The sequence below is a fragment of the Symphalangus syndactylus genome, chromosome 10 (assembly GCF_028878055.3).
Source record: "Symphalangus syndactylus isolate Jambi chromosome 10, NHGRI_mSymSyn1-v2.1_pri, whole genome shotgun sequence".
In the NCBI taxonomy this organism is placed as follows: domain Eukaryota; kingdom Metazoa; phylum Chordata; class Mammalia; order Primates; family Hylobatidae; genus Symphalangus; species Symphalangus syndactylus.
In genome coordinates, this window is record NC_072432.2 from 104,341,734 (window position 1) to 104,367,413 (window position 25,680).

A 25,680-nucleotide genomic window follows, 5' to 3' on the forward strand; every position below is an offset into this window, starting at 1 on the left:
GTAATTATTTATACAGATATGTGTTGCAAAGGCCTGGGGTGGTATCTGGGCTCATCTGTGTGATCTTGTGCAAATTAGCTTCTCTGAGTCGCAGTGTCTTCAGCATTAAAATCGGATAATCAGACCTACTTTTTAGGGTTGTTGCCAGAAGCAAATGAAAGGATAAATAAAAAGCAGTAAACAGTGGCCAGCACATAGGCAGGACCTGTGCTATGATGTTGGTCATGACGCTTGATGTTGATGCCTGCAGACACTGAAAGGCAACTGAAACATCTTTCTAGACACAGACCTGGAGAGAGAGTGAGAGGTTGTGGACAGGAACTCTCCGGTTCCTGTGCTAACACACACAGAGGAGCAGTGAACATGTCCTGGACAGCTGTAGTGAGTACAAGCCTGTGTGTGTGTGCACAAGCACCCTCCCCATGGAAATGCAGAGCCCTCTGGAAGGTGCTCAGCATACATCCCCGAGGGAAGGAGTGATGACAGCAGGGAAGCAGCGTCACTTATTCTCCAGGCATATTGCAGAGATAGACCCTGGGAAAGGATCAGAGTTTATTAATTCATACAATTACTTATTGATCACCTAATAGGTGCAAGGCAAGGTTAACAAAATTTAACAAACAATGATCACAAAACATTCAAATAGAGGCAAGTGTTAAACAACAGAACTAGCATAGGCTGGTGTTCTGAGGACTAAGAATTGTATTCCCCGAAGCCACCAGGACAGAATAACTGAAAACGCAGAAAGCCAGGCCCAGGCAGAGTAAGGATTTCTGTGCTCTGGTGGCCTGTGGGAGTTGCATCACCACACAGTTCTCTGGAACATGCTTGGGCCCACTCAATCCATTTGAAGCCAGGACAAGGTGTGAGGTGAGCCCTCTGTGATCATCCCTGCTCATCACTAGGATTCCAGCCAACTAAAATGTGGTTTAGTTAAAAGCTAGTAACCCCTGGGTGTTCCCCCAGCTTTCTCCTACCTACACCCACGGAACGGGATATGAGCCCTTACTGGGTTTGGTGATGAAGAAAGAGAAGGTCTGGTGGCCCAGAGGAGGTACTTAAGATCTGTCAACCCCCAATAGGGCCCTTAGGGAACAATCAGTTCTTGTGCAATCCAGAAGAATTTACCCATTTGCCCAGGTGAACTGAAAGATCAAAATACATGATACATTTGTTGCTGTGTTTCCCAACCACCCCTAAATTACAGGCTTCTGACTTATGGATATCCATCCTCACACCCTTGAGAAGTGCCCTGGCCTCACAGAGCCTATTACTTATACTACTTATTAAACACCTACGATGTGCTGAGCAGGGTTAGCAAAATCAGGGGTGGAGAAGGCTGGGTACTAAGGTCAGGGAAGGGCTTCTGCCCAGTTGAGGCTTCTCCCTTCTCATAATCTCCTTTCCCCCTTGGATTCTTTTTCTCTCCTGTCCATCTCACCCATATTCACCCATCTAGGGGGATGCAGGGCTTGTCTTTGGCCCAATGCTATCTCCACCAAGCAGAAAACATCAATAGTCCCTCTGCCTCCAGCACTGCCATTCAAGGTAAATGCAAAATTGTTGCTGCTTCAATGTTTCTACCTTCTTGCAAACTTGGAAAACAACACTGCTACGGTCTTTTTTTGAGTCTCCTTGTGTCGTCCAGGCTGGAGTGCAGTGGCATGATCTCTGCTCATTGCAACGTTCACCTCCCAGGTTCAAGTGAGTCTCCTGCCTCAGCCTTCCGAGTACCTGGCACTACAGGTGCGCCACTATGCCCAGCTAATTTTTGTATTTTTAGTAAAGATGGGGTTTCACCATGTTGGACAGGCTGGTCTCGAACTCCTGATCTCAGGCAATCTGCCCGCCTCGGCTTCCCAAAGTGCTGGGATTACAGGTATGAGGCACTGCACCCGGCCCAGTCTTACAACTTTTCTGGAAAGGTCTCGTATGGCTGTTCAGCTTGGGGGTGAGTTGGGGTGGGAGACCAACTGGGAACCACCCACCATGGAAAATGCTGTTTCTGTAGAGACATTCTGAGGTCAAACAAATGATTTCAAAAGCTCCAGCTCCCTAGATCCCTGTGGATCTGTTTTCCCTTTTCCTTGTCAGGGGCCTGGAAACATTCCACCCTTTTCCTGACTAACACTCTAATCGGTCTTTCTTGGCTCTGTCCTTGCACCTCAAGAAGGAAAGAAACAAAGGAAGGAGCCAGTTCATGGACAAGGGCTCTTCCAAATTCAAAAGTGTTTTTCAATTCCATTAGGAGGGTTTGGAAGGTACATAAAAACTAAGCGACAAATCAATAAAAAAACAAACAAACAACTATTAACTCCAAGAAAAAATAAAGGGAGACATAATCATAATGGACTTTTGGACTCAATCATGAATTGAGCTCACATGTTTATCCAAAAAAATAGTAACAATTTAACAAAAAGTTGGGACATAACTATCACAGCAGGATGCAGAAAATGATAGTAGGGACATGGTGGTGGTGTTATCACTAAATCTTTGTCTTCCATGATAGGAAGTCAAAAGATAACATCTAGAGTTGAGAAATATGGCAGTAAGTACCAGGAAAATAACAGTTTAAAAGTTTAGGGAGGCTGGGCACAGTGGCTCACACCTGTAATCCCAGCACTTTGGGAGGCTGAGGCAAGTGAATCACCTGAGGTCAGGAGTTTGAGACCAGCCTGGCCAACATGGTAAAACTCCGTGTCTACTAAAAATACAAAAATTAGCCAGGTGTGGTGGCACACACATGTGGTCCCAGCTACTCGGGAGGCTGAGGCAGGAGAATCGCTTGAATTAAGGAGGCGGAGCTGTAGTGAGCCAAGATAGCACCACTGCACTCTGGCCTGGGCAACAAATCAAGACTCCGTCTCAAAAAAAAAAAAAAAGTTTAGGGAGAGGAACAGGAATAAGAAATTGTGGGACAGTGTGATTTTTACTATAAACTATATAAGCTGTATTTTGCTCATAAAACAATCCTCATGTACTACTTTGATTTTCAAAAATAATAATCTAGAATTTTTGAAAAGAGAGCCGAATGTCTGGGAGATAATGTTGAAAAATATCTCCTTTAAGGCACAGTGTGAAGACTGAGAGATGGAAAACATAGGATAAAATAAAATAACATGAAAATAAATCTAGACCCAGATGTCTGGATCCAGGAGAGGAGGAAACAACTGAGAAAGTAACCAGAAGACATTTTCCTAAGGCAAAGAAAGACACAGATGATCAGAGAAAAGGATCCGTTGAAGGTGAGAATATGAATAGGGAAGTCAAGAAAAACAAACAAATAACAACACTGATGACCAACAAACATAGGGAACAATATAAGCCACACACACAGCTAAAAAAAAAAAAATGCATATTAAAACACCAGTGTTTTCACCTATCCAGATGAGTAAAACTTTGAAACCTTGAAAATACCCAATTTAGTAAGTAAATGGAGAATCAGCACTTTGATAATCTGTTATTGAGAATGCAATGGTGCAGAGTTTGTGCAAGGCAAATTGGTGAGAAAAAAAAAATCAGAATTTAAAATGTCCTTGCTCTTTATTCCAGCACTGTCATTATTAGGAATTCATCCCTTGCATAAACTCATTAAAGTATGTCAAGATATCTATAATTGATAGCAGCAGGAGGCAGGCAAGTACCTAGGCGGATAGGGATGGATCCCCAGTAAAACCCCACCTCCAAGCCAAAGACAACTGTTTAAAGCCTGAAAGTCAAGCTACAAGTCAAATCCACAGACCAGATTGAGAACCTGTCATCCCGTTTGACATGCTTTCCCGATTGATCCCTTCTCTTCACTTATTTGACATATACCTACCCTTTCCTAATTGGTTTTCTACACTGTTGTGCCCACCTTTGAGTGGTATCCTTGCTTTAACCTTTTTTGCATAGTCACAAACCAATCAGCACACATTCCCCATTCTGAGTCCATGAAAAGCCCTGGACCCAGCCACACAGGGAGAGAAACAACCTAACTGTGGGGGTGGGGTACTACCCCCTACATCCCCTCTCTGCTGAGAGCTGTTCTGTTATTCAATAAACTTCCCCACCCATTCTCATCCTCCAATTGCCCAGGCTGGTCTCAAAATCCTGGGCTTAAGCAATCCTTCCACCTCAGCCTCCCAAAGTGCTGGGATTGCAGGCATGGGCCACCACACCTGGCTTATTTTATGCTTTAAAAATGTTAATTGGAGTTATCTGGCTGGTAGTATTGTGAGACATCTTTGTTTGCTTCGAAATATTTTTTGGTACTAAGCCAAATAAGTATTTTGTTTTGTTTGTGAGTTGTTTTAAGGGACCCACTGAGAGCAATAAGGATGAGTAAAGAAATATCACATTTAAATGCACTTGGGTGGCCGGGTGCGGTAGCTCATGCCTGTAATCCCAGCATTTTGGGAGGCCAAGGTGGGCAGATCACCTGAGGTTGGGAGTTCAAGACCAGCCTGACCAACATGGAGAAACCCTGTCTCTACTAAAAACACAAAATTAGCCAGGTGTGGTGGAGCATGCCTGTAATCTCAGCTACTCGGGAGGCTGAGGCAGGAGAATTGCTTGAACCCGGGAGACGGAGGTTTCGGTGAGCCGAGATCGCGCCATTGCACTCCAGCTTGGGCAACAAGAGGGAAACTCCATCTCTAAATAAATAAATGCACTTGGGTAAAATTTCAGAACTTCCAGAATAAAGAGAAAATCATATAAGCTTCCAGAAAGAAAAACTAGGTACGTATAAAGAAAGAAGTTTCAGCCTGACATCAGATTTTACACCAATTAGATGCTATGAGACAAAGAGTGGCATCTTCCAAGTTTTGAAAGAAAATTAATTTGAATCTGGAATTCTATAGTCAGGCGAATTACCACCCAAAGGAAAGACAAAATAAAGACATTTTCTGAAATTCAGGGAGTCAGAAAATTTACTACTCATGCACTGCATATGAAAAAATTACTCAAGAAGATGTCTCACTAAAACAAAGTAATTCCAAAAAGAGTAAGTGAGATTTTTAAGGAATAGAATCTGAGCGTGAGAAGAAAATAAACATGGAACAAAATGAGATAGTTTACTAGTTTACATTTTGATACATGGGACATTCTCCTTTGGCCTGCAGATACTTACTAACTGAAGATCATTTTCTTCTTCAGAGCTGCAGCCATGCTACTTGATCCTGCAGCAAATAATTATACAATATAAAATCATAATTGCATGTTACAATAATGTTATTTATATGAGGTTTAATATCTTAGACCCAATCTGTAGACAAAACAAAAGGAACAGAACAGAATGTAAATATTATAAACATTGATGAAGTAAAGGGAAAAATAGTGCTGACAGCCAGCCAGGGAGTTACATTCTGTAAATTCATTTAGCTGCAATAAGTACAGATGCTTCTCAATTTTTGATGGTGTTAACATCCTGATAGACCCATCCTAAGCTGAAAATACTATAAGTCAAAAAGTATTGAATACACCAAACCTACTGAACATCATAGCTCAGCCTAGCCTACCTTAAATGTGCTCAGGGCTGGGCGCTGTGGCTCACGCCTGTAATCCCAGCACTTCGAGAGGCCGAGGTGGGCGGATCACGAGGTCAGGAGATTGAGACCATCCTGGCTAACACGGTGAAACCCCGTCTCTACTAAAAACACAAAAAAATTAGCCTGGCGTGGTGGCGGGCGCCTGTAGTCCCAGCTACTGGGGAGGCTGAGGCAGGAGAACGGCGTGAACCCTGGAGGTGGAGCTTGCAGTGAGCTGAGACCGTGCCACTGCACTCCAGCTTGGGCGACAGAGCGAGACTCCACCTCAAAAAAAAAAAAAAAAAAAAAAAAAATGTGCTCAGACCCCTTACATTAGCCTGCAGTTGGGCAACACAGTACACTGTAGAGTACCCGTTGTTTACCCTGCTGATCATGTGGCTGACTGGGAGTTGCCCAGCATGGCAAGACAGTATCATACAGCATATTGCTAACCCAGGAAAATATCAAAATTCAAAATCCAAAGTATGATCTCTACTGCCTACATGTCACTTTCACACCATATAAAGTTGAAAAATTGTAAGTTAGAACGATTGTAAGTTGGAGACCATACATACGCATATCAAAATCCAGGCCTGGTTAATTAGATTTTAGGGTTCTATTCAACGCAGAATTGAGAAGAACCCAGGCCCCAATGTAAAGGAAGTGGCTAGTGATGTATGGGAGCTGTGTCTTACTGCTGCTTAGAGCTGAGTGAAACAACATCAAGTTGTCAGCTTGAAATTAACCATACTCGGAATATTTACACAATATCTACATTACGGCTTTTTGTTTTTCCTCCCATAGAGGAGCCAGTTGTTCAATACTTGCCAGCATGGTCCTGGGAAAGTCAGACCTGAAGAACTGAAGAATTGTGCGGAGACGAAGGTGGTGGAAGCCGGTGATGAGACCCTCAGGCCTAGATGGGTTGTGGGGAAGCTAGTGGCATTCTTAGATGGGGAAATCTGCTAAGACAGGAATCAGTAAACTTTTTCTTTTCTTTTCTTTTTTTTTTTTTTTTTGAGACGGAGTCTGTCGCCCAGGCTGAACTGCAGTAACGCGATCTCAGCTCACTGCAAGCTCCGCCTCCCGGGTTCACGCCATTCTCCTGCCTCAGCCTCCCCAGTAGCTGGGACTACAGGCGCCCGCCACCATGCCGGGCTAATTTTTTTGTATTTTTAGTAGAGACGGGGTTTCACCATGTTAGCCAGGATGGTCTCGATCTCCTGACCTCGTGATCCGCCCGCCTAGGCCTCGCGAAGTGCTGGGATTACAGGCGTGAGCCACCCTGCCCGGCCAGCAAACTTTTTCTTAAAGGGCCAAATAGTAAGTATCTCACAACTACCCAATGCTGCTGTTACAGCTCAAAAGCAGCCATATACAATACTAAATGAAGGAGCATGGCTGTGTTCCAGTAACACTTTTATCTACAACACAGGTAGCCAGCCCATAATTTGCCGACTCCTGGTCTAAGACAAACTCCACAGGAGGACACTTCAGATATGGCATAGAAATCGGCTCTGCAGCCACACTTGGAGGCAGCTGCGTAGCAGGATATTTGAGCCAGAGGTCCCATTCCTGGCTCCCCATGGCCTCCAAGTAGCTCGAGGGGGATCCAGAATTTCCTATGTCCCATGCAAAGGGGACACAAAGGTGCTTTATCAGATATGATTAGGTTTGGCTTTATAGTAGCCTAAAAACACAGTTTAATGGTGGCTTAGAACGTACATATAATGGATTTTCTCATGTAAAATCCTGGAGGCGGCCCATGCAGGGCCGGTAAAATGTGAGAGACCCTTGCGTGTCTGAGCTTTCCTCTCCACCATTCCTAAGCGTGGCCTTCGTCCACATGGTCCAAGCTGGCTGCTGGGGTGCTGCCATTATGTCCACCACATCCAGCCCCCAGGAAGAGGTAAGCAGAAGAAGGCATCCCTCTCCACCTCTTATTAAAGACCCTGTGGCGGGGCGTGGTGGCTCATGCCTGTAATCCCAGCACTTTGGGAGGCCGAGGCGGGTGGATCACAAAAAATTAGCCGGGCGTGGTGGCGGGCGCCTGTAGTGCCAGCTACTCGGAAGGCTGAGGTAGGAGAATGCCGTGAACCCGGGAAGCGGAGCTTGCAGTGAGCCGAGATCGCGCCACCGCACTCCAGTCTGGGCCACAGAGCAAGACTCCGTCTCAAAAAAAAAAAAAAAAAAAAAAAAAAAACCTCTCAGAAACTGTACACATTTATCTACTTGTATCCCATTGGTTAAAACTTAGTCAGCTGACAATACCCAGCTGGAAAAGAAGTGGGGATATGTAGTCTTCAGCTACAAATTGGGTGTTAATTGGAAGGACAGATACCGAAGGACAACTGTCTCCGTTGCTGAGAGGGGCTGTGGAGTGGCAGAGTCCCAGGGATGGCCAGAAGTGCCCACTTGCAGGGACTTGGCTGCTCCAGCAGAGGAGCCAGTGCACAGGGCCAGCTTCATGGACCTGCGCAACTGCATAGGCCCCAGAAGGGCCCACACTTGGTTCTAGTAAGTAAAATTCCTACTAATAATATAAAATTGTATTTTTTCTTTACTTAGAATGACATTAAACAGCAAATAGAAAGCACCACAAAAGCCCGGGCACGGTGGCTCATACCTGTAATCCCAGCACTTTGGTAGGCTGAGGTGGGTGGATCACTTGAGGTCAGGAGTTTGAGACCAGCGTGGCCAACATGATGAAACCCCCTCTCTTCTAAAACTACAAAAATTAGCCAGGTGTGGTGGCGAGCACCTGTAATCCCAGCTACTTGAGAGGCTGAGGCAGGAGAATCGCTTGAACCCAGGAGGCAGAGGTTGTAGTGAGCCAATATCATGCCACTGCACTCCAGCCTCCAGGAGTTGACAGAGTGAGACTCCATCTCAACAACTAAAAAAGAAAACACCACAACAAATCAAGAGAGAAACACCAGAAGAAAGGAAAATGTTTTATATTTTAGGATCTTTAGTAGTACTTTTTTCCTGCCTTTTGAATGAGAGATTCCACATTTTTATTTTGCATAGGGCCCTGCAAATGATGTAGCCAACTTGGCAGCACATTATCCCAGGATACCACATGGAACAGTCATGCCTCTCAGGTCCACTGCCAGGAGCAGATGCCCCTCTCTTCAGTAGAAACAGCAAAGGGCCAGAGGACCCAGGTATATGAAGGCCCCCCCACCCACCACCCAACTTCAGGGATACAGTAAGGGCCCTCATTTACCCAGATACACAGAAGGCATCTTGGGGAGAAGAAGGGAGATCAGGCAGAGCTCAAAAAGACAGAACTTGGAGACACTGAATTTTCTGAGTCTATGGAAAGCAGCCACATGAGGGAGTCGAACTCCGAAAGGTCTGAGTATTCAGTCTGAAAGGAGACTGAAAGGAGAAAAGACGTGTGTATTGTTCAAGGCAAACCTTGGCTTCCCCAGTACACAATAGTGTGGGGCTGGTAAAGAAGATCCTAATCTTCCTGGCAGATCTGAATGGGGCATGCACATTTGCACACCTGCTATCCTCAGATCCAAATCACTTTCTGTCTGAAATATCATTCTTCCTGTTCCTGCTTCCCTCATTCCATCCCTACTCCTGTAACGCTTGGACATCTGGCTAACTTCTCACCTTTCCACACTTAGTTCAGGCTCTCTTCTCCCAGGAAGCCTTCCCTGACACCCCCCACTTTCACTTTCCCCTCCTCTGAGTACTCACTGCAACCTGCACACACCCAGTTTCAGAGGAGGAGTTTGAGTGACAGCAGGCATTGCACTGGCCATCAAGTCACAGGCCTGGAGTGGAGGCCTTCCTGCTTCACATTTATCCTTGGAGCCTGTTGCGCCATGTGGAAAATGGGGGCAATAATACCAGACTCACCTACTTTACAAAATTTTTTAAAATTTTGTTTTTGAGTAAGTACTATACACACAAGAGTCCACAATTCTATGGGTATATAAGGGTACACAGTGAAAAATAGCTCTCCTTCTCTCTTCTCTCCTCCAGGCTCCCAGCTGTCTTCCCCAAAGACAATCCCTGTTATGAGTTTCTTTGTTCTTCATAGATACTCCATATGTTTTAAGGCAAATAGATTTTATATAATCACCTATGTAGTAGTCCAGGGGAGAATGCATAACCTGAATCTAACCATGAGGAAGTATCAGAAAAACCCCAAATTAGAAATATTCTGTTTTTTAAAGCATGTGTTAGAGGGATAATGGTATTATCTGAAAGCATCAGTAATCAATATCACAAAAGACAAAGAAAGGCTGTGGATGTGTTCTAGAATTAAGGGAAATGGTAGATTAAAGTATTGCATCCATGTTAAATTTACCAAAGTTAAAGCGGGGGGCACATAAAAAAAATTTACCGAAGTTGGTAAGTCTACTGTGGTTATATAAGGGCTATCCTTTTTGTTTGTTTGTTTTTGTCTTTCTTTTATAAAAATAAATACTGACTTATTTAGAGGTGAAGGGCCCTGATGTATATAACTTACCCTCGTGTCGTTCAAGAAAAAATGTGTGTGTGTGTGTCTGTGTGTTTGTATATTGGAAGAGGAAGAAGGACACAAAAGAGAAAGCAAGTGGGGCAAAATGTTAATAATAAGTGAATATGGACAAAGGGTCGATGAGTATTCTTTTACTACTTTTATTTTTGCAAGTCATGTTTAATATTATTTCCAGGAAAAAAAAATGTTAATCTTCTTTATTCACAGATTCTGCATTAGCAAATTCGCCTAATCACTAAAGTTTTTTTGTAACCCCAAAACTAGTACTCATAGCCATTTGCAAACATGTGTAGAGCTGGAAAAAAAATTTGAGTCACCCAGTGTACATGTTACCAACTGAGGTCTAACCAGGAAATACTCTGCCTTCTTGGTTCGGCTCTACTATAAACTATCCTTTCTATGATTTCTTTAGCACCACATTTTTCACATTTTTGTGCTTTTTGTTGATATTTTGCTGTTTAAAATGGTCCCCAAGCATAGTGCTGAAATGTTGTCTAGCATTCCTAAGCAGAAGAAGGCTGTGATGTGCCTTAGGAGAAAATGTACGTGTTAGATGAGCTTCATTCAGGCATGAGCAATGATGCTGCTGGCCATGAGTTCAATGTTGGCAATGAGTTTAAACATATTGTCAATGAATCAACGATATGTTTTAATATTTATTAAATGAATAATATATTATATATTAAATGTATTGGATAAACAATACACGCATAAAACATGTTTATGTATTGATGGGTTTACAAAAGTGTTGTGACCACAGGGTCATAGAAACCTAACCCTGTATTTCTCTCAGGAGCAAATGTTTCAGTATTCACTAATTCAGTGTTTTCAGCAGCCTTTAGACTATAACTACTGCAGATAACGAGAACTGAGTATTTATATACACGCATTTCCTGTACAAATGATAGTATACAGTACACACTATTCTGTACCTTATATTTTTAAAACAATATTTCTTAGAGATCATGCTATTAGGTTATATTCATTCTTTTGAACAGATACCTGGTATTCCCCAAATGCGTATAATCTAATTGGTCTAACCAGTCCTCTAGTGATAGACACTTGGGCTTTCTGTTTTCGTTTTCATTTTTTTAAAATTGCAGGGGCCAGGCACGGTGGCTCACGCCTGTAATCCCAGCACTTTGGGAGGCCGAGGCGGGCAGATCACGAGGTCAGAAGTTAGAGACCAATATGGTGAAATGCCGTCTTTACTACAAATACAAAATATTAGCTGGGTGGGGTGGCCCATGCCTGTAATCCCAGGTACTCCAGAGGCTGAGACAGGAGAATCGCTTGAACCTAGGAGGCGGAGACTGCAGTGAGCCGAGATCACACCACTGCACTCCAGCCTAGGCTACAGAGCAAGACTCCATTTCAAAAAAATAAATAAATAAAATAAAATAAAATAAAATTGCATATTAGCAAAGTCATTTTTTCTATTTTCATTTGGTTATGATTTTTTTGAAAGAGAGAGAGATACATATATAACTTTTTCTTTATCCATTCATCTGTTGATGGACACTTAGGTTGCTTCCAAATTTTGCCTGTTGTGAATAGTGCTGCAATAAACATGGGAGTCCAGATATCTCTCCAGCATACTGATTTCATTTCCTTTGGATATATACCCAGTAGTGGGATTGCTGGATCAGACAGTAGTTATATTTTTAAGTTTTGAGGAACCTCCCTACTGTTTTCCATAATGGCCACACTAATTTACATTCCCACCATTTGTGAGCAAGTATTCCCTTTACTCCACATACTCCCCAACCCTTGTTATCTTCTGTCATTTTGATAATAGCCAGTTTAACTGGTGTGAAGTGATATCTCATTGTGGTGGTTTTAATTTACATTTGTCTGATGATTAGTGATGTTGAGCATTTTTTTCATATACATGTTGGTAATTTGTATGTCTTCTTTCGAGCATGTCTATTCAAATCCTTTGCTCTTTGTTTTCTTACCAAGTTATTTGAGTTCCTTACACATTTTGGATATTAATCTCTTATTAGATGTATGGTTTGCAAATATTGTCTCCCATTCTGTAGATTGTTTCTTCACTCTGCTGGTTGTTTCCTTGGCTGTACAGAAGCTTTTTAGTTTGATGTAATCCCATGTGTCTATTCTTGCTGTTGTTGCCTATGCTTTGGAGTTATATCCAAAAAATCATTGCCCAAACCAATGTCATGGAGCTCCTCCTGTATGTTTGCTTCAGTAGTTTTGCTGTTTCAGGTCTTACATTTAAGTCTTTAATCCATTTTGAGTTGATTTTTGCAAATAGTGTGAGATTCTTCTCTTTGTAGATACACAGTTGCCCTAACACTATTTACTAAAGAGACTGTCTTTTCCCCACTGTTTGATCTTTGTCAAAAATCAATTAATCACAAATGTGTAGATTTGTTTTCAGACTCTCTAATCTGTTCCATTGGTCTACATGTCTGTGTGTATGCCAATACCATGCTGTTTTGATTACTGTAGCTTTGTAGTATATTTTGAAGTCAGGTAGTGTAATGCTTCCAGCTTTGTTCTTTTAGCTCAAGATTACTTTGCCTATTTGGGGTCTTTTGTGGTTCTACACAAATTCTAGAAATTTTTTTCTATTTCTGTGAAAAATGTCATTGGAATTTTTGTAGGGATTGCATTGAATCTATAGATCGTTTTGGACATTATAACAATATTAATTCTTGCAATCCATGAACACAAGATATCTTTACATTTATTTGTGTCTTCAATTTCTTTCATTGTTTTATAGTTTTTGGTGTACAAGTGTTTTATCTCCTTGGTTACACTGATTCCTAAATATTTTTTGTACCTATTGTAAATGAGATTGTTTTCTTGATATCTCTTTTTTTGGATAGTTTATTGTTAGTGTATTAAAATAATACTGATTTTCGTATGTTGCTTTTATATCCCGCAACTTTACTGAATTTAGTTATTAGTTCTAACAGTTTTTTTGGTGGAATCGTTAGGGTTTTCTATATAAGACATTTGGATTTTATCTTTTCAAAATGTATATCTGGTCCTGTCATAGTCTTTCTTAAAGTATTTCCACAGCAACCCCTTGCACTTGGGATGAAAATTAAAATCCTTAATATGACCTGCCAGACACTCTCGCATAGCTTTCTTGCATCTGCATGTCTCCCTTCTGTTCCCTATTCATCCCCTGGTATCATCTACCCTCCCTCCTGCCACAGACATTTGCACAAGCTTTCCTTCTGGAACATCTTCCTCATCCCTCATCCTTAACCTGGTTACCTCTTTCTTCCAACCTCGAATTCACAGTCCATCTTTTGCTCACCGGTGTATCCTTGGCCTAGTCTAGAACCTGCTATATAAAAGGTGCTCAATACATTTTTGCTAAACAATTGAATGAATGAGGCATGAGGCATTCAGAGAGGGAAGTCAGCTGGTAAGGATTATGTTTTTGTGGGTCTCTTTTGACCAAACACTTGGTTTTAAACTCTTCATGGAATAAAAACTGTACAGCTGTCTTATCTTCTCCTTTCAGGTTCTCAGATCTTTAGCACTCAAGGGATGTTTGTTTGACTTAGACAAGTGATAATGATGGGAAATCAAACAAGTTCTCCAAAGTAACCCTGAGAAGGTTGTCAGAACTTTCTGCACCAATCTCTTATCCTTGAAAAAAGGGTGATAATGTCTAAATCTGGCTTGTGAGCAACACACCTGCTGGCACTTAGCACATTCCTACAGGAGCTCCTACCTCTCTTCAATTCCAGCAACCTGTAAGATGTTGATTCTGCCCTCTAAGAATTTTCAGCACATTGGCTCAGAACAAAAGATCTAAATGCAAAGATGAAGTCATAAGTCACAATTCCCTCAACAGGCTCTCTCTTACTCTTCCTCCAGCCAGGAGATGTCTGCTGGCATCCAGCTAAAGGAGAAGACACCAAAAAGAAAGTGTCACAGCCGAAGTTTTTACTGCTACATCCCAGAGTCTGATCCCCATGTCCCCAAGTGAGTAGAAGAGGAGCTCTGTCTGCACTGTCACCTGACCTTGGGCTTTTTTCTACCTTTGAGGGACTAATTCTATTCTCAAGTATTCTCTAACATGATATGAAACTTGTGGTGTAACCCACATCCTTCTTATATGCCAGAAGGCCTACACCCACATCCTCCCCACTGACCACCACTCCTTTCCTCTATTTTTGGTGGTAAAATGAATCAAACTGGCTCGCACAAAAGGCTTGAGAGAGAAACAGTGATTACACACTTGATGTCGTATATCCAAAATTCAACCATTTCTTGCCACCTGCTGTCTACCTCCCTGGTCTGAACTGTCTTCATCTCTCACCTGGTTTATTGCACTATCCCCAGCTAATCTTCCTGCTTTCACCTTTATTCCCTCAATCTTTCTCCAGGTACAGATTGCCAATAAAATACAGAATACTCAGTTAAATTTGCATTTTAGATAAACAATGTATACCTTTTAGTATAAATATATCACAAACATTGCATGGGCTATACTTATGCTAAAAAAGTATGCATTTATCTGAAATTCAAATTTCACTCAACACCAGGTAGTTTTATTTGCTGGCTCTGGCAACCCTATTCTCCAGCAACCAGAGTTATTCTTTTAAAATACAAATTAGGTCGGGAGTGGTGGCTAACGCCTGTAATCCCAGCACTTTGGGAGGCCAAGGTGGGTGGATCACCTGAGGTCAGGAGTTTGAGACCAGCCTGGCCAACATGGTGAAACCCCATCTCTACTAAAAATACAAAACTTAGCCAGGCGTGGTGGTGGGCGCCTGTAATCCCAGCTACTTGAGAGGCTGAGGCAGGAGAATCGCTTGAAACTTGTGGTGTAACCCACATCCTTCTCATATGCCAGAAGGCCTACGCCCACATCCTCCCCATTGACCACCACTCCTTTCCTCTATTTTTGGTGGTAGAATGAATCAAACTGGCTCACACAAAAGGCTTGAGAGAGAAAGAGGCAGAGATTACTGTGGGCCAAGATTGCGCCACTGCACTCCAGCCTGGGCAATAGAGCGAAACTCAGTCTCAATAAATAAATAAATAAATAAATAAATAAATAAAACACAAATTAGCTCATATCATTCCTCTGCTCAAAATCTGCCAATAGCTTTCCATCTTTGCTCAAAGTGCTGATAAAGCCAACGTCCCTCCAGAGATCTTCCTTCCTTGGTGCCTCTAGGCGCCCATCTCCTGCTATGCTCTCCCTTGTCCACTCAATCCAGCCACCCTGACTTCCTGTCACTCCTGGCACTGTTCCCAGAGAACCACATTACTAGCTCCTTCTCCTTCTGCAGGTCTTGCTCAGATAATATTACTTTTTCAGGAAGACCTTCTCTGAAAGCTTTTTAAAAACTGCAGTGACCCTATCTTCTATCTTCTATCCCCTCTCCCTGCTTTCACTCCATAAAATGTGTGCCACCTTCTAGCATAACACATTATACATATGGATTTGTTTGCTCTCTGTCTCTCCACTAAAAAGTATGGTCCATGAGGGCAGGTACTATGTTTTGTTCAAGCCGAATCTCCAGCATCAGACCCTGCTTGGCATATAGCAGTTGCTCAATAGATATTTGTTTGAGGCCAGGCGCAGTGGCTCATGCCTGTAATCCCAGCACTTTGGGAGGCCAAGGCAGGTGGATCATGAGGTCAGGAGTTCAAAACCAGCCTGGCTAACACAGTGAAACTCCATCTGTACTAAAAATACAAAAATTAGCCAGGTGTGGTGGCACACATCAGTAGTCCCAGCTACTTTGGAGGCTAAGGCAGGTTAATCACTTGAACCTGGGAGGTGGAGGTTGCAGTGAGCTGAGACCATGCCATTGCACTCCATCCTAGGTAGCAGAGTGAGACTCCATCTCAAATATATATATAATATATATATAAATAATATACATACTTTTATATATTATATACTAATATAGATATTACTCTTTTATTTAAAAAATTTAAAACACCAGTAGAAAAAGAGATGGGGAGAGAGGGAGGAAGAGAAAAAAGGTGGAGAGAGATACATATACATATATATAATATATATGTATATATACACACATGTATATACACTATATATGTGTATATATACACACACGTATATATATATACACATATATACACACACATATATACACATATATACACATATATATACACATATATATATTTGTTGAAATATTTTTTGAACCAATGATGAAACCCAGGACAGGAAGGACAGCCAGGGAAGTTCAGAAACAAGGGCATGTTTTGCTTTTGTTTTTCTTCCTTGGCAGACTTGCTCTGATCTTTCTCCACTTACTCTTCTTGCTCAAGGCCCCATTTGGCCACCATCCCAGGCCTCAATAGGGCTTTTCAGGGGTGCTTTCAAAGACAGTTGTAATCTGATTGGCTCAGCTCCACCTCTTTTCCATCACTCCCCACCTTTTTTCTCTTCCTCCCTCTCTCCCCATCTCTTTTTCTACTGGTGTTTTAAATTTTTTAAATAACAGAGTAATATTGCTAAAAATATAACTTTATTTTCTTAATAGGCCAAGACTGAAGGAGGGGTAATTTGGGAGGACTCTGACAGCCAAGAGCAAATGCCACAAAACGTCTCCCTTCTGTCCCTTCCCAGGCTCATGTTCCCTGCAGAGAACCACCAGTTCAATAGCGTGTATTAGCCAGGAGAAGAGAGGACAGGCTTTGCTTTGGTAGCAGACAGTCCCCAAATCTGTCACATAAAACAGAACTTTACTTCTTGCTCATGCCACATTTCCAAAATGAATTGGGAGGACCTCTGCAATTCAGTGTCTCAGAGATCCAGGCTGATGGAGGCTTTTCTGAAGTGTGATTGCATCATCTGTTCACCCCTTCAGAGCAGGAAAAGAGAAAGATGAAGGGACACACTGGTTCTTAAAGGCATCAGGCCAGAAGTGAAGGCCATCACTTTCACTCACAGTTCATTGACCAGAATCAGTCACATGGCTTCACACAGTTTACAGAGGCCTAGGAGAGGTAGAGGGCATATAGTTATTCTGTAAAAACTTAATGTCTCTTCCCAGGCACAATTTTGGGGAAGGAGTGAGGAGACATGTCTTCCCCAAAGGTGAGGGGTCTGTTCAGAGATAGATGATTATCTACTCACCCGTTCCACCTCCCAGAGCTTGCAGAACTCAAATGAGGCCTGGCTTACACAAGACAAAGAGATCCAATATAAGCCAGCTCCAAGCACCTGAACAAGGCCACATGGCAGGATGATTTCCTGGGGAAGGCAGGCACCAATTTTGCCTCCCTCTCCACTCCCTGATCCCAGACCTGCTAGAAGCATTGCGGACCTACAGCCAGACCATTAAGAACCCTCTGAGATATCAGTAACACTCAATGACATCACCAAAAAGAATTTCTTTCTTCTTTTAGATTATTTCCCTAGGATAAATTCCCAGATGTGGAATAACTGGCTCAAAGTATAACAATATTTGTGTGGCTTTTAAGTCAAGTTGACAAAGTGCTTTCCAAGATTTGCATAGTGAATAAGCACTGTCTATCATTATCTGTCTCTTGCATTGTCACCATGATTAGGAGTGATTATTTTAGATTTTGCCATTCTGATGAGCAAAAATCATATTTTTTCTTTGTTTTAATTTGTATTTATGTGATTATAGCAGGCTTTAATCTTTTGCCACATTTGTTTATAACAATGTTTCCACTTGTGTAATTTGTGAGCACAGATGCTGGCTTACTTACTTACTCAAGCCTTAATTTCTTAAACCAATTTTTATAAATTCTTTATGTAACAAAGATGTTAGTTTTCTGTCTGTGGTAACAGCAGCCTTGTGTCTCCATCTCACCATCCTCATTCTGGTCTCTTTGCTTTTTCATTTTGGTTATTTTATTTCCATCGTTTTTGTTGTAGTGAAGAAGTTTTAAATTTGTATTTACTCAAATTCATCGGTCTTTTCTTTTGTGGTTTCTTCCTTTTTTCTTTTGTTTTTCTTTCTTTTTGGTTTTCACTTCAAAGCTTACAAATATATTTCCTGTCCTGAAATTTGATTAATATTTGCTTCTATTTTCTTCCCTTTGTCTTCCGTAGTTTGTTTTTTTGACACTTAAATCCGCAATCCAAATAAAACTTAGTTTAGAATTATGGCATTTATTTTTCCAAAAAGTAGGAAGTATAAGACTTCCTGCAATTTCTTAAGCCAAATAAATAAACAAATAAAAGTGAAGTTTGTCCAAAAGTGTCTTGGGGCATGTGAGGACTGGGGTGGCCTGAAATAGAATTTTTGTTTAGTTCTCTAGAACCCTTAGTGTTTGCAAAGTATAGACAGAGTTGGAAATGGCCCATCTGAATAACCTCTTTTCCATCAGGTCCTCTTCAGAGGACACAGAATGAAGTCCAACTGCTAAAATCCTTATTTTATTTTTGAGACAGGGTCTCGTGCTGTTATCCGGGCTGGAGTGCAGTGGCACAATCTCAGCTCACTGCAACCTCCGCCTCCTGGGTTCAAGGAATTCTTGTACCTCAGCCTCCCAAGTAGCTGGGAGTACAGGCATGCATCACCATGCCTCGCTAATTTTTATACTTTTAGTAGAGACAGGGTTTCACCATGTTGCCCAGGCTGGTCTCGAACTCCTGACCTCAAGTGATCCACCAGCCTAGGCCTCCCAAAGTGATGGGATTATAGGCGTGAGCCACCATGCTGGCCCTTCTTTTTTTGTTTGTTTTTTTTGAGTGTAACATCTACAGGGTTGATAGTTGTTGGAGGGTATGGGGGTGGTTAGGGCAGCGGCCTTTGTTTCCAGATTCATGAGGTTTTCTTTTTCTTCAGCTGTCTATAACAGTGAATGGCAGTTTATGTTACAGACCAATACTGTGATTTGCATCATCAGGTACATTCAGTTTTCTGTATTGAGAAGGCTATGTAGCTGCAGTCCACAGGAAATCCTTTTCAAATGAAGATTGAGTAGGGGATGGACTCAAGAGGTTTATAGGCCAGATAGTTCATTACAAAGAACAAACACTCACTTTGATTTTTTTTTTTTTGTCTGTTTGGGTTTTTTGTTTGTTTGGTTTTTGTTTTTGTTTTTTTTTTTTTTTTTTTGAGGCAGAGTCTCGCACTGTCACCCAGGCTAGGGTGCAGTGGCGTGCTCAGCTCACTGCAACCTCCACCTCCCAGTTTCAAGCTATTCTCTTGCCTCAGCCTCCCAAGTATCTGGAATTACAGGTATGTGCCACTATGCCCAGCTAATTTTTGTATTTTTAGTAGAGACGGGGTTTCACCATGCTGGTCAGGCTGGTCTTGAACTCCCGACCTCGTGAGCCACCTGCCTCAGCCTCTCAAAGTTCTGGGATTACAGGTGTGAGCCACTGCACCTGGTCTGTCTGTTTAAGTGAAGGTGGAGAGATGGCTTACTGCTAATATATAGAGAATGCTAATACATATTTTTAGTCACCAATACAAATTTTACTCTAAAAGTAGTCATGAGATATAGGGATAAATAAAATCTAGTAAATCTCAGAGAACTCAATCGTGGTGGCACAAGCCTGTAGTCCCAGTTACTTGGGAGGCTGAGGTGGGAGAAAAAGGAAAATGAATTAAATGTAAAATGATATTCAGGAACTATATTGATTTTATTAGATGTAATAATGGAGTTGTGGTTGCTTCTTTGTTGTTCTTATCTGTAGAGATACATACTGAAGAATGTATGAATAAAATAAAACTAAGTGATCTTAGACTTTGGTTTGCTCATTAGGAAGTTTTTTGCACTTTGACTTTTTAGTATATTGCATTAAAATATTGCTTATCTTGATTACTGAGTATTTTTGGAACCCCTTTGAGTTTTACTTCTGAGACAAGTGCCATTCTCAACTCACCCTAGTCCTGGCCTTTGGGAGATGGAACGTCAACACGTCAGTCAAGAGGTAGATAATGCAATTATCTACCCGTCTGAATGCTGTAAAGGCAAAGTGTGGTGGAGAATCATGAGAGAGTGAGGAGAGAGACTGGGAAAATGTGTGTGCATGACTGTATATGTCTGTGCATGTTGTTAGGTGGTGTGCAGTGGGGAGTCAGGGGCAAGCATTCCACAGAGAGGATGGAGTTGGAGAAGTGGGGGAGTGGGAGGAATTAAGGATGTGTTTTCTGGATAGAAAAGATGGGACTTGCTAATGGATTAGAAAAAGAAGGAGAGCAAAAGGGAAGAGACTGAATGTGGCTATAGTAATGGCAAATAGTACATTTATCAAGGTGAGGAATAGTGAGGAGAAACAGGATTCAAGGGAAACCAGGTTTGACTTTGAACCATATTAAGCTTGAGCTACTTATTGAGGACACAAGTGGAGTTGTCACAAAGGCATTCCTGAAGGCAAATCTGGAGCTTAGGTAGAAGGAGTTGAGCAAGAGATACAAATTTGGATGAGGTCACTTATAGAGACAATATAGACAGAAAAATGGAGAGGGCACAGAGCTGAGCTCTGGGCTAATCAATACTTACAGGTCAAGTAAGAAGGAGAAACCAGCAAATGAGGCTGAGGAGCAGCCATCATTGAGGTAGGAGGAATACCAGAAGAATTCTAGAAGAACGGTATGAAATGCTGCTGAGAAGTGAGGTAAGCTGAAAAAAGAGAAGTAACCATTAGATATGGTAGCAGGCAGGTTCTTGGTGACTGAGACATGGTCAGTGCTATGATTGGAACCTGTCCCCCAAAGGCCATGTGTTGGAAACTTGATCCCCAATGGAGCAGTGTTGAGAGGTGGGATTTTTAAGAGGTGATAAAGGTATGACAGCAAAGTTCCCATGAATGAATGAATTAATGTCATTATCCCAGGAGTGGGCTTGTTATAAAAGCAGGCTTGGCTCTCTCTTGCCTCTCTCTTGTTCTTGTTCTCACCCTCTCTTCACCCTTTACCTTCCACTGTGGGATGTGCAGCAAGAAGGCCCAGATGCAGGCCCCTGAACCCTGGACTTCCCAGCCTCCAGAACTGTAAAAATAAATCTCTCTTCTTTATAAATTACCCAGTTCAGGTATTCTGTTATAGCAACACAAAACAAACTAAGACAGGCACTGCGATGGGCAGGGGGATAGAAGCCAGATTGGAAGGGATTAGCAAATGAATGTGAGAGGCAAGGAAATGAAAACAGTGAATTTGATAATACATTTGAGAAATTATTCTAGGATGTAGAATAAAGAGATGGCTGGGAAGAATCCACACCCCTCATCTCCCCTATCTACGTACAATATTTTTAATTGAATCTAGCTGTGGTTCAGGAAGCTGTGAAAATTTGTGAAAATTGAGTTCATGAGCACAGGTTACTTTGTGTGAAGACTACAAAGAATGAAGTAATTTGTCTTACATTTTTCATATTTTAAATATGTATTATCTTTTAACCAGCTAAACAATGGCAGAGGAGAGCATCAGCTAAAAATGTTAAGTCTAAATTAAGGGTTGAGTTTTTTTGTTTGTTGGCTTTTTTATAATTTTTTTTTTTTTTTTTTTTTTTAGATGTAGTCTCGCTCTGTCACCCAGGCGGAAGTGCAGTGGCGCTATCTCGGCTCACTGCAAGCTCTGCCTCCCAGGTTGACGCCGTTGTCCTGCCTCAGCCTCCCGAGTAGCTGGGACTACAGGCACCCACCAACACACCCGGCTAATTTTTTGTATTTTTAGTAGAGACGGGGTTTCACTGTGTTAGCCAGGATAGTCTCCGTCTACCGACCTCGTGATCCACCCGCCTCGGCCTTCCGAAGTGCTGGGATTACAGGCATTGAGCCACCGCACCCGGCCTATTTTTAATTTTTATGGGTACAAAATAGGCATATATATTTATGGGGTACATGAAATGTGTTGATACAGGATGGAAATATTTTTATACAGGATGGATGGATATTACTCATACGATGAGTTATAATCACACCAGAGTAAATGGGGTGTCCATCACCTCAAGCATTTGTCATTTCTTTATGTTACAAACATTCCAATTATACTCTTTTAGTTATTTTAAAATGTACAATAAATTATTGTTGACTGTAGTCACTCTGTTGTGCTGTCAAATACTAGATCTTATTCATTCTATCTAACTATATTTTTGTACTCATTAATCATTTCCACTTAGACCAACTTCCCCTCCCCCCGCCCCCGCTGCCAAAACTGCCCTCCCTGGCCTCTGGTATCCATCCTTCTGTTTTCTATCTCCATGAGTTCAATTGTTTTAATTATTAGATCCCACAAATGATTGAGAACAAAGTTCTTCTTTCTGTGTCTAGCTTATTTCACTTAACATAATGTCTTCCAGTTCCATCTATGTTGCTGTAAATGACAGGATCTCATTCTGTTTATGACTGAATAGTACTTCATTGTATACATGCACAACATTTTCTTCATCCATTTGTTTGCCAGTGGGCACTTAGGTTGCTTCCAAATCTTGGCTATTGTGAATAGTGCTACGATAAACATGAGAGTGCAGATATCTCTTTGACATACTGATTTCATTTCCTCTGGGCAAATACCCAGCAGTGGAATTGCTGGATCATGTAGCAGTTTTGCCTTTAGTTTTCTGAGGAACCCCCATTCTGTTCTCCATGGTGGCTGTACTAATTTACACCCCTACTAACAGTGTACAAGCGTTCCCTTTTCTCCACATCCTCACCAGCATTTGTTATTGCCTATCTTTTGGATAAAAGCCATTTTTACTGGGGTGAGATGATATCTCACTGTAGTTTTGATTTGTATTTCTCTGATGATCAATGATATTAAACACTTCTTCATATACATGTTTCCCATTTGTATGTTTTCTTTTTAGTAAGGTCTATTCAGATCTTTTGCCCATTTTCGAACTAGATTATTAGATTTTTTTATTGAGTTGTTTGAACTCCTTATATATTCTGGTTTTTAATCTCTTGTCAGATGGACAATTTGCAAATATTTTCTCCCGTTTTGTGGGTCGTCCCTTCACTTTGTCAATTGTTTCCTTGGCTGTGGAGAAGCTTTTCAGCTTTATGGGATCCTATTTGTCCATATTTTGCTTTGGTTGCCTGTGCTTTTGGGGTGTTACTTAATAAATCTTTCCCCAGACCAATGACCTGGAGAGTTTCCCAATGTTTTCTTTCAGTAGTTTCATAGTTTGAAGTCTTAGATTTAAGTCTTTAATTTATTTTGATTTGATTTGATTTACAGTGGCTCATGCCTGTAATTTTTGATTTTTGTATATGGCGAGAGATAGGGGTCTTGTTTCATTCTTCTGCATGTGGATATCCAGTTTTCCCAGTATCATTTATTGAAGACTGTCTTTTCCCCAGTGTATGTTCTTGACATCTTTGTGGAAAATTCGTTCACTGTAGATGTATGGATCTATTTCTGGGTTCTCTTTTCTGTTCCACTGGTCTATGTGTCTGTTTTTATACCAGTATCATGCTGTTTTGGTTACAATAGCGCTGTAGTATAATGTGAAGTCAGGTAATGTGATTCCTCTAGTTTTGTTCTTTTTGCTCAGGATAGCTTTGGCTATTCTGGGGCTTTCGTGGTTCTATATAACTTTTAGGATTGTTTTGAGCTTTTTAAAAGTAAGAACCATCTCTAAAGGCAGGGGACGCCAAGCATAGAAAAATGAGGGGTGATGGAAATCGAGCTCCATCTCATGTAGAGCATCTGACAGCTGAGACTGAGGGTCTGCCTACCACCTGATTGAGTGGACAAGCCCTTGAAGCAGGCTGCCCTGAGATGGAGCAGTCTCGGGAACACTTGCCACCTCAGCATTTTGTGAGCAGTGACTTGTTTTCCCCTCATCAAGAACAAAGCCAGAACTGTCCCCAGTAGCTGCAATCCTCCATGCTGGGCGAGGGTGGTCTTCTGTCACTAACAGTGGGGAAACTGAGAAGCAGCAGAAACAGCATCACTTCTCCCCTGCCCCACCCCCGCTCCACCCTGTGTTCTTCAGTAAAGACAGGTAGAGAGCAGAGGGAATAATAAACATTCATTTTAAAAGCCACCAACCTGGGCCAGGCTCACATCTGTAATCCTGGCATTTTGGGAGGCTGAGGCAGGAGGATCACTTGAGACCAGGTGTTCAAGACCAGCCTGGGCAACACAGCAAGATCCCAGTCTCTACAAAAAAAATTTTTCTTTTTTTGAGACGGAGTCTCACTCTGTCACCCAGGCTGAAGTGCAGTGGCTCGGCCTCAGCTCATTGCAACCTCTGCCTTTCAGGTTAAAGTGATTCTCCTGCTTCAGTCTCCTGAGTAGCTGGGCATGTGTCACTATGCTCGGCTAATTTTTTGTAGTTTTAGTAGAGGCAGGGTTTCACCATGTTGGTCAGGCTGGTCTCAAACTCTTGACCTCAGGTGATCCACCCGCCTCAGCCTTCCAAAGTGCTGAGATTAGAGGTGTGAGCCACCATGCCTGGTCTTACAAAAAAAAAAAAAAATATATATATATATATATATATTTTTTTTTTTTAATAGCCAGGTGTGGTGGCATGCACCTATAGTCCCAGCTACTCGGGAGGCTGAGGGAGGAAGATCGCTTAAACCCAGGGGTTTGAGGCTGTAGTGAGCTATGACTGCATCACTGCACCCCAGCCTGAGTGACAGGGAGAGACCCTGTCTCTGAAAAAAAAAAAAAAAAAAGCCACCAACATCATCTTTTTAATCAGCCTTGGTGGGGGAAACTCTTCTGAGAGGCAAAGAAACTTATTTGGGTTTTGAATTCTAAACCCAAGGCACCAAGTATTAAGTTCTTGGAAATTGTTGGTTTGAGGAATTAGGAATAACTCTACTCCTTATTTCAAGCAAACTGAACTGTGCAGCATGACCACTTCTCTGATTCCTCTTTGCCCACCTGCTTGCTCTGTCCCTCTGGCTTTCTAAATTTCCTATTTAGACTTTGGGCAGGGACTGCTCAGACAGGCCTTAGTAGCTATTCCTTTTTTTTTTTTTTTTTTTTTTGAGACAGAATTTCACTTTTGTTGCCCAGGCTGGAGTGCAATGGCGCAATCTTGGCTCACTGCTCTCAGCCTCCTAGGTTCAAGCGGTTCTCTTGCCTCAGCCTCCTGAATAGCTGGGACTACAGGTGCCCGCCACCATGCCTGGCTAATTTTTTGTATTTTTAGAAGAGACAGGGTTTCACCACGTTGGCCCAGCTGGTTTCGAACTCTTGAGCTCAGGTGACTTACCCACCTCAGCCTCCCAAAGTGCTGGGATTACAGGCGTGGGCCACTGCACCTGCCCTAATATCTATTCTTTAGTCAAGGAAATGAGACATTTATTAAATCAGCTACTTTGGCAGCTCTGAGGCCATACGTGGCCCAGCAGACCATTCAGAACAAACAAATCCATCTCCAAAAGTTTGTGGAGTTAAGGCAGCTTTCACTGGATGTTTTACTAAAAGGTGCAATAAAGAAAAATTTATGCCACCCAACATAGCAGTTTCTCCCAGCCCCGCCTCTTGTGGAGAGGGGAAGTCTTCTGCTTGATAAAACACACTTGATTCCCTCCTCTGGCTACTGGCGCTCTCTCTCCACATTCCTCTCCTCTCTTCTGTGCTTTCCTAGGCAGAACAGCCCGGCGTGCTATCAGCTTCTACTCCTCTGCCTCTCATTCCAGCCATCCTGACTGGTACTGACAACATATTTCCTGCACTTGAATGTTATCTGTCAAAACAGATCTGAGGGGCCTGGCACAGTGGCTCACACATGTAATCCCAGCACTTTGGG